The following is a 9,598-nucleotide window of genomic DNA, read 5'->3' on the forward strand; positions in this document are numbered from 1 at the left end:
ACGGCGGGGACTGGCCCCCAATCCTGGGTGCCTCTGGGGGAGCTAAGGTGCTTATACACAAACCTTCTGTGCCTGGTTGAGGGCTGTTCCCAAAGGAGTGTCCACCTTCAGCACTTGCTGCCTGATGGGCTGCTGCTGGGAGCAAGGGATGGAGATGCCCACAGGGGTTGGCGCAGCTTTCCCTGGCGAGGCCGCGGGCAGCGGGCCCATCACCCAGCGCGGGCTTGCAGTGATTGCGGCCAGACCCGGCTTGACTGGCTGTTGGGCAGGGCGAAAGGGGCTGGCTGGCGGGGAGGCCGCCAGGGTCTGCCACCGCCTTCCCCCACCTCCTCCCCAGGGCACCCTTTGGACGCTGCCACCAGGACCAGTCACAGGGGCCAAGCAATTTCCACATCCGGGTAAGGAGAACGTGGGGACAAAGCCACAGAGCGAAGGCGAGCTTCCGCCTCAGCCCTGTGGAGTGGCCACCGCTGCCGCTCCCCCTGCTTAGCTCAGGGGGAAAGCAAGAGATGGCCCTGCCCAACGCCTCCCGTGGCCACAGGCTCACTCCCTCCTCTGACCCACCCCTCAGGCGTCCCCCCTCTCAGGGCGAAGTCTAGCCGCCTGTCAGTAGACAGGACCCGCCCACCTCACGAGGGAACTGGGCACCAGGAACCCTGGTAACCACCGCTGGGGGTGTCCATTCATGCATCTCCTTTGGCAGAATCTACTAATGGGGACAGATGCATAGCACCCAACCCAGCGATTCCCTGCTAGTTACCCTTGAAACAGGCATGTGTGCACGCATGCTCCAAAAGGCACAGGTGAGAATGTCCACAGCAGCATCACTCATAACCCCCAAATGGAAACCCAGCTGTCCGTTGATGGCAGGATGGATAAACCAATCGTGCGTTCCCAGGATGGAATTTTACCCGACAGTGAGAATGAACCGTGTGCAACCACACACAGCAACGTGGACAAATCTCAAACCCGGAGCTGAGTAGCAAAGCCAAACACGAAATACAAGGACAGAGAGCCCAGCCAGGGTGCCGGTGGTCAGGCAGTTACCCATCGTCACCGCAGGCGCAGGGCTGGGCGGGCCTGCAGGACCTCCAGGCGTGGTACCCGTCCGCCTCTTCATCGGGTGCCGCTTGGGTAAACGTGCTCAGCGTCTGCAGTGCCCTGAGCTGTGTGGTTATGACGTGTGCAACTGACGTGCAAATGCTGTCCTTCAAGAAAAGGATGTACATGTTCCTGACTCACGCGTGAGAATGGGCAGGAAGCAAGGGGTTCCCCAATCCTGACCCCGTGTTCTATATAAGAAGACACCGAGGCTCAGAGGGACCATGACGTTGCCTCCCGAGCTCCCAGGTCCGGTCAGCAGCCTGGCTGGGTGGGGATGCAGCCCTCTCCATGCCTGCTTTATCACGCTTTCTTTCCCATCACCCCCGAGCGACAACATGTGCCCTGAGGAGCACAAAGGGTTTGGAGGCCTGTGAGGCCGGCCTCACTCTGAGGCCCTCCCTCCTTGGGCTCACACAGAGCCTGTTACCCGGGGGAGCACACATGTGCAGCCTAAGACCTCATGGGCAGCACTTCCAGGAAATGAGAGTCACGTGGTGGGAGAGAAGGTCTCGCCAGAAAGAAAACTAATATTCAGTGAATAAGTGCTGTACTTGTTATCTGTCACTATATAACAAAACAAAAACAATCTAATAGCTCAAAACAATGCACGCGGACTCTCTCACAGTTCCCGTGGGTCAGGAATGCGGCCGTGGCTGAGCGGGCGGGTCTGGTTCAGGGTCACTGGTGAGGCTGGCTGCCGTCAGGATGCCGGCCAGAGCCACGGTCATCGGCAAGCCTGATGGGGCCGGAGGCTCTGCTCCCAGGTTGGCTCCCTCACGGCTGGCAAGTCTGTGCTCTCTTTCCTGTTCTTTCCCCCGTTTGCTGCCGAGAGTGTGGGAGCCACTGCCCTGGACCGTGAGAACTGGGCCTGGCAGAGCGGAGCTGGAAGGAGCCTGGGGCTCTGAGAACCTCGAGGAGCAGCGCCGCCCGGCCTGTACCACTGTCTCCAAACCTCCCTCCGTGCGAGAGGAACGCACATGGAGCAGATACAATGCCACTGCACACAGGCAGGCGGTCCACAGCGTCTGTCACAGGAAGTGACTGCCCCGCGTCACAGCCACTGGAGTGGGGCGTCTAAGTCGGAACCGGGTCCCCTGCCTCCCAGCTTAGGGTGCATCCTGCTTTGTAGGAAGCAGCACGGGGACCTGAGACAAGCTCAGGTTCTAAAGCCAGAAGACCAGGCCCAGGGTGCCTCACTGGAGAGGGCATCCTGAAAATGAGAGTTCCCTTCCCAAGTCAACTTCCTCACCTGTCAAGTGGGCCTGATGAAGCACACCACACAGTGCTGAGCACCTGAGTGGGCCTGGCGATCACAGAAAATACCAGTGTCTAACCACGACCGAGGGAGGTGAAATAAGCATGGGGCCTGGTTCATGGAGACATGCTCCCCAGCTTCCCAGGTGTGTGGACTCCAAGGCCGGGTCCCAACAGACAGGGGCTCCCACCCTGCTCTCTCAAATCACTCTTTCCGAGGGAGGTCAGCTGCCGGGGGTGTGAGGACACTCAGATAGCCCTCTGGAGAGGGGGCACTCAGCCCTCTGGGCCCCCTGCTCACAGCTAGCCATGCAAGGGAGCCGCTTGGGGAATGGATGTTTCCATTTCGTCAAGGTTGCAGATGACCGTAGCTCTGGCCAACATTTTGGCTGCAACCAGGCATCGGGCACACACACAGCGATAGAACATGTGGCCTGAACCAGACCCACCCAGCTCAGCTATGTCCAGATTCCTGACCCACAGGAACTGTGGGCAAAAGACCTGAATGGACTTTCTTCCGAAGAAGATATAATACAGGCCAACAGGGACATGAAAAGATGCTCAACATCACCAGTCATCAGGAAAACGCAAATCAAAGCCACAATGAGATATCATGTCATACCTGTTCAAATGGCTGTCATAAAACACAAGTGATAAATTACTATACTACTTACTTGCACTATAATTATAAACCTACTTTCGCCCACCCCTGTATATGCATATATGCATCACCTATGGACACAGACAATAGTATGGGGAAAGCCTAGGGAAGGAGGTGGGGGTTTGATGGAGGGGGGAAAATAGGGGGGAAATGGGACACATCTGTAATACTGTCAACAACTGAGAGAGAGAGAGAGAGAGAGAGAGAGAGAGAGAGAGAGAGATCAGACTTGCAGTTACCAGAGGCAGAGGGTGGGAAGAAGGAGAATTGGAGGAAGGTGATCTGAAGGAACAAACTTCCAGTTATAAGATAAATGAGTTAAGTACTAGGGACGTAGCATACAGCATGATGAGCCGCGCTACCGCTGCGGTATGATGTATAGGAAAGCTGTTAGGAGGGTGAATCCTGAGAGTTCTCATCACAAGAAGAGTCTTTTCTTCTCCTCCTTTATTGTGTCTGAATGAGATGATGGGTGTCAGCCGAACCCATTGTGGCGATCATTTCACAACAGCTGTAAGCCAAACCATCATGCCATGTGCCTGAACCGTGTACAATGATGCGTGTCAATCATGTCTCAATTAAACTGGGGAAAAGGAGAGAAAAACTACCAACTGATCCACTTCCCTTCTCTTAGCATTCGTTGCTCTGTGAGAGGAATGGAGGGTTTACCCCAAAGTCTCACTTTCCTAACAAAGAATTCAGCGAGCTGTGTCTACCACGCTGGTGACAGAGAAAGGAATTTATTGGCTTGCATAGCTGGAAGGAACACTCTGGTTTGGTCAAATTAAAGCAAGATTTCAGCATCCGGGGGAAGCTGGGGACCCGATGCCACCAGGAACCTCTGTCTCCCTCCTTCTGCCTCAGCTCTGCGACTCACCGTGGGTTGGCCTCGATGTTCCCTGTTGCAACAGATCTCCTCCATGCTGGAGGGTTGGGAGAGAGCAAGGCGGATAGGAATTGGAGGCGCCAGCGGCCCCAGGGGGGAAAGGGACTGTGCAAAGTTTATTAGTCTTAGGGCTCTGGTGGCTCTCTTGGATCACATGTCCATCTGAATGAATCGCTGGCCAAGGGGCCTTGGACACACGGATGGACCAAGCCTGGGCCGTCAGTACTCCTGCTGGGGAGGGGACTGTGGTCATTGACAGGCTCATGAGGACCACTAGAGGGAGAAGGAACAGCTCCCCGAACCAGGCGCATTGTTTCCAAAGAATCAGGGAGAGGTTGGCGGGGAGACAGAACAAGAACAGATTCTTAAGACATAGCCCATCTCCCCCAGGAGAGAGGCCCCACGTGGTTCTTCCTACTAAAAGCTACCATCCAATCTTGCCAGGGCAGTGAGTGAAGCTAACCCTGCTGCCCGGAGAAGGGCTTCCCATGGCAAACTCCACGGGCCACTCACTGTTCACTCTGACTGTGCGAGCGATGAGCCCTGAAGCCGGACAGGGCATGACACGCCTGAACTTGATCATGCCTAGGACCAGGTATGGGCGGCTGAGCCATGAAAGAAGCCAGCATCTCATGGGGTCTTGTCCTAGAACTCTAGCCAAAGAAGCCACTCCGTTCTGAATGATGGCTCTCTAAGTTGGGACCAATTGGGAAAATTCAGAGAATTCCCAAGTGTGTGTGTGTGTGTGTGTGTGTGTGTGTGTGTGTGTGTGTGTGTGTTGGGGCGGGTTCACTACAGGAAATGGGTTAAATGGGTGGTAGAAGCACTGAGAAGCCAATGGGATGGTGAGACAGATATGCAACCCTGGGAAGGGATAGAGGGAAAACAGGAGGAGGAGGTGTTAGCACAGCCCGAAGCCAGGACCATGTGGCAGGAACTAAACCACTGCAGGGGCTGCCGAGCAGAAGCTGTGCCCATGAGAGAGGGCCGTCTAGGGGAGCAGGAGCACAGAGAGAACACAGAAGCTCCCCAAGGCAACGAGGAAGGGACACCAACATCCTGGCCTCTCCCTTCCTTCTGCCCTGCCATCTCCCTCCAGCGGCCTCCACCGGTGAACGCAGATGGAAGCCTGCCGATACAGGAGCCCCAGAAATGCAGTCTGCAGGGGCCTCGTCCCTGTGGCTCAGAGCAGAGCGTAACAGAGGAAGGGCAAGGAATGAATCTGAGGACAGAGGGACACATGACAGACACAGTGGCCCCATCAGATCCTTTGGCTCAGGAGGAGCGAAGGCCACGAGAGGTCGTTCTCAGACAGCCTGCGGACATCCCAGTTCCACAATGAAGTGCCAGAGGGCTACCCACCTGTGTCTGCACATTGCTGAGTGTGCCACAAGGAGCCCTCATCCTCGGGAAGGTTCCTACTACGTCTTCTTCAGCCTAGCCCCTCTGTCTTGGGAGTCGGAGGTGCTGCTCCCTCCAGAGCCTGCCTGGGCTGACAGGATTGCTGTGCAGGCAGAGCGGGCAGGCAGAGCGTGCAGCTGCGTGACTGGGAAGGCAGAGGCGCAGTGCAGGGGAGGGCACGCCCCTGAAAGCCAGCCCTGGTCAGGAGGGAGGGAGGCCCTTTCATGCTCAACCTCACCACCACACACTCCAGGAAACGTTTTGAACTGAATGAAAAGAAAAACACATGTTGAAATTTGTAAAATACAGCCAACACAGTACTTTGAGGGCAATTTATTCCACTAAATGCCTTTATTAGAAAAAAAGAAAGATTTGAAATCAATGATCAGAACTTCCACCTAAAGAAACTAGAAAAGAAAAGGCAAGTGAAATCTAAAATAAGCAGGAGAAAGGAAATAATAAAGATCTGAGCAGAAATCAATGAAATAGAAAACAGAAAGAAGAGAAAAAGAATGAAATCAAAAGTTGATTCTTAAGAAAAATCAATGCAATTAATAAACCTCCAGTTAGTCCAAAATGACCAGAAAAACACATTTGTAATAGCATTGAAAACTATGAAACACTTAATGATAAATCTGATCAAATATGTGCAAGACTGGGTACACTGAAGTATTAAAATACATTGTTGAGAGAAATAAAATAAAAAATGGAAAGATATACTTGATCATGGATCAGAACTCAATATTGTTCAAATGTTAATTCTCCCCCAAAACTGATCTGTAGATTCAATGCAATCCCAATCAAAATTCCAGCAGGCTTTTATGTGGAAACTGGAAGGCTAATTCTAAAATTCACGTAGAGAGACAAATGAGCTGTAATAGCCAAAATCACTTTGCAAAAGAACAGTTTGGAGAACTTACACTATCTGGTTTATAAAGCTACAGTAATCAAATGTGCAAATCGATACACCTGATAGACCAATAGATCAATGGAACAAAATAGGAAGTCCAGAAATAGTGCATATATATATGCTCGATTTATTTTCAACAAAAGGCGCCAAGATAAGAATCAACTTTTCAATAAGTGATACTGGAACAACTGAATATCCATCTGTAAAAAAAAATGAACTTCGACTGATATCTTGCACTATATTTAAAAATTAATTCAAAATGAATCATAGGCCTAAATGTAAAACCTAAAACTATAAAACTTCTAGAAGAAAACATAGAAATAACTCTTTGTGACTCTGCATTTGATAAATATTTCTTCAACAGGACAAACAAAAAAGTTTGAACCACAAAAGAAAAAAATGATATATTCGACTTCATCAAAATTAAGATCGTCTGCTCTTCAAAAGATTTGTTAAGAACATGAAAAGAGCTCTGACCGGTTTTGCTCAGTGGATAGAGCGTTGGCCCATGGACTGAAGAGTCCTGGGTTAAATTCTGGTCAAGGGTGCGTACCTTGGTTGCGGGCACATCCCCAGTGGGAGGTGTGCAGGAGGCAGCTGATCGATGTTTCTCTCTCATCAATGTTTCTAACTGTCTATCCCTCTCCCTTCCTCTCTGTAAAAAAAAAAATAAAAAAATATATATATATATATATATATATATATATATATGTATATGTATATATAGATATAGATAGATAGATAGATAGATAAATTAAAAACAAACAAAAAAAAACATGAAAAGAGCCCTTGCCAGTTTGGCTCAGTGGATAGAGCGTTGGCCCACGGACTGAAGGGTCCTGGGTTAAATTCTGGTCAAGGGTGCGTACCTTGGTTGCAGGTTCCCGGCCCTGGTCGGGGTTCATGCAGGAGGCAGCCATCCGATGTTTCTCACATCGATGTTTCTCTCTGTCTCTCCCTCTCCCTTTCACTCTCTCTTAAAAAATCAATGGAAAAATATCCTTGGGTGAGGATTAAATAAAAATAAATAAATAAATAAATAAAGCTTTAAAAAAAGAAAAAAGAAAGAAAACGAAAAGATAAGCTACAGACTGGTATAAAACATTTGCATTCACATATATGATAAAGGACTTGTTTGTAGAATATATAAGGAACTCCCAAAACTTAATAAAAAGAAGACAAGCAACCAACTAAAAATGGATAAAAGATTTGAACAGATGATTCGCCAAGGAAAAAATTAAGATGGCAAGTAAATGTGTGAAATGGTGTTCAACATCACAGTCTTTAGAGGAATTAAAGTTAAACCTACAATGAGCTATCACTACACAGCTGCTAGCAGGGCCACAGGGAAATACTGGCTATTTGGTGTAGCCGCTGGGCAGTGGGGAGCTGGAATTCTGAAATGCCGCTGTTGGGAATATAAAATGACACAACCACTTTGGAAAACAGTTTGGCACTTCTTTTACAACGTTTAAAGGAACGGCTAAATTGTGTATCTCACCATACACCCACCAAATGGCCCAACCATTCCGTTCCTAGGTATTTACCCAAGAGAAATGAAAGCGCGTCCAGAAAGACTTGTACAGAGATGTTTTTGACAGCTTTATTCACAATAGCCGGACTTGCAAGTAATACAATGTCTGTCTGTATCAGATATGTCACCAAGATCAACGGTGAAGGGATAAACAAATGGTGGTACATCCACACAATGGAATATCACTCAGCAACGAAAAGGAATGAAATACTGATGCATGCAACACATAGCTGAGTCTCAAAGTAACGATGCCTACTGCAAGGAGCCAGGGTCCATTCCATTGGGGTTAAGTTCTAGAAAATGCCAACTAAGCTGCAGTGACAGCAGGCAGGTCCGTGGCTGCCTAGGGACGGAGGCGGGTGGGAGGAGCACGAGGAAAGGAGTCAGGGGATCAGGAGGAGCCTTTCGGGGGATGGGTCTGTTCACCGTCTTGATTGCGGTGGTAGTTTCGTGGGTGGAAAATACAGCAAACCTTATCAAGCTGTCTACCTCAAACGTGGGCAATAAACGTCAGTGGCACCTCGATACAGCTATTTTAATAAACGGAGAAGAAATGATTTCACGGAGGAAGACTGCGGCAGAAAAGGACAAGGTCGTGGTGAGGGACGGTGTGGCGGGGTGCCCGCGCACGTGGCCTGGAGAGCCAGCCGCTCCGGTTCCCTGCCCTCGCTCCATCCCTTCCTGGCGTTGGACGTTATAAATAACACACGACGGACATCCTCGAACATAAAACCTTCGAGCGCCTTGGGTGGTTTCTTTGCAGTGAATTCCTCCATGTTACATAACCTCTTGGTATCTCCGTTTCCTCACGTGTAAAATGGAGACAACAGTGATATCTATTGAAATGACCGTGTGTGTGTGTGTGCGTGTGTGTGTGTGCGTGCGTGTGTGTGTGTGTGTGAGAGAGAGAGAGAGAGAGAGAGAGAGAACAGTTTCCTGGCACACAGTAATTCTATGCCCAACGCTGGCCGGGTGCTACGAAGGCAAAAATACACCCCGTACCCCCGAGGTGCCGGCCGATGGTGTCCGGCTGGGCCGCCAGCTCCCTGCGCTCAGGGCCAGGAAGGAGACACAGACCAGGGGAAGACGCGAGGGGACCAGGCAGGGGCAGGGCGGGGGCAGGGAGGGGTGGGGGTCAGAGGCAGAAGCGGGAGCTCAGAACACCTAGCTTGTTTCCTGGACAAAGCCCCCAAGACCGTGAAAACCAAAATGTTGTGATAGCATATTTCTTCCCCCAATTTCATCCTGGCAGAATCACTGGCCAGTAATTACCTAGCAAATGAGAGAATCTGCCAGGACCCCAATTAGGTACCTGAGGACATAATTGGTCCCTAATTAGAAAAAGTTGTCAAACGGGAACAATTATCTCGGTTCTGTTTCATTTCCTTCCCTCCTCAAGCCGATCTCTCCGCCTCCCCACTGGGCCTTCCAGCTACTTCTGCTCCTGGGAGACGGGCCTGGGAGACGGGCGGGAGGTCCCCTGTCCATCACTTCCACCGGCCCGGCCAGTGAGGTGGGGCTCCGCCCTCCCACCTTGTTTTCTGAGGGCCTCTTCCCTTGGCAGCTCTCCCTCTAAAACTTCGGCTCCCAGCGGGCAAGGCTTTGTCTTGTTCTCTCCCTGGCTCCGGATCCGGCCCAGGGCCTGGCTCCCAAGAGAGGCGTGGAAAGGGCTGTTACAGTGAAATGGTGGCTCTGGGCCCACAGTGATGGCACTGAGTGTCTCCGTCCAAGCACAGGCGAGGGGCTTACTCCACGGCCCTCACTTACCCACCACAGCCCAGAAACGCCACCCCCCTGCTCCCCGAGCCGGCCTCCTGCGGTCTGCAATGCTCCCCCGCTGAGGTGTCA

The sequence above is a fragment of the Eptesicus fuscus genome, chromosome 10 (assembly GCF_027574615.1).
Source record: "Eptesicus fuscus isolate TK198812 chromosome 10, DD_ASM_mEF_20220401, whole genome shotgun sequence".
NCBI lineage: Eukaryota > Metazoa > Chordata > Mammalia > Chiroptera > Vespertilionidae > Eptesicus > Eptesicus fuscus.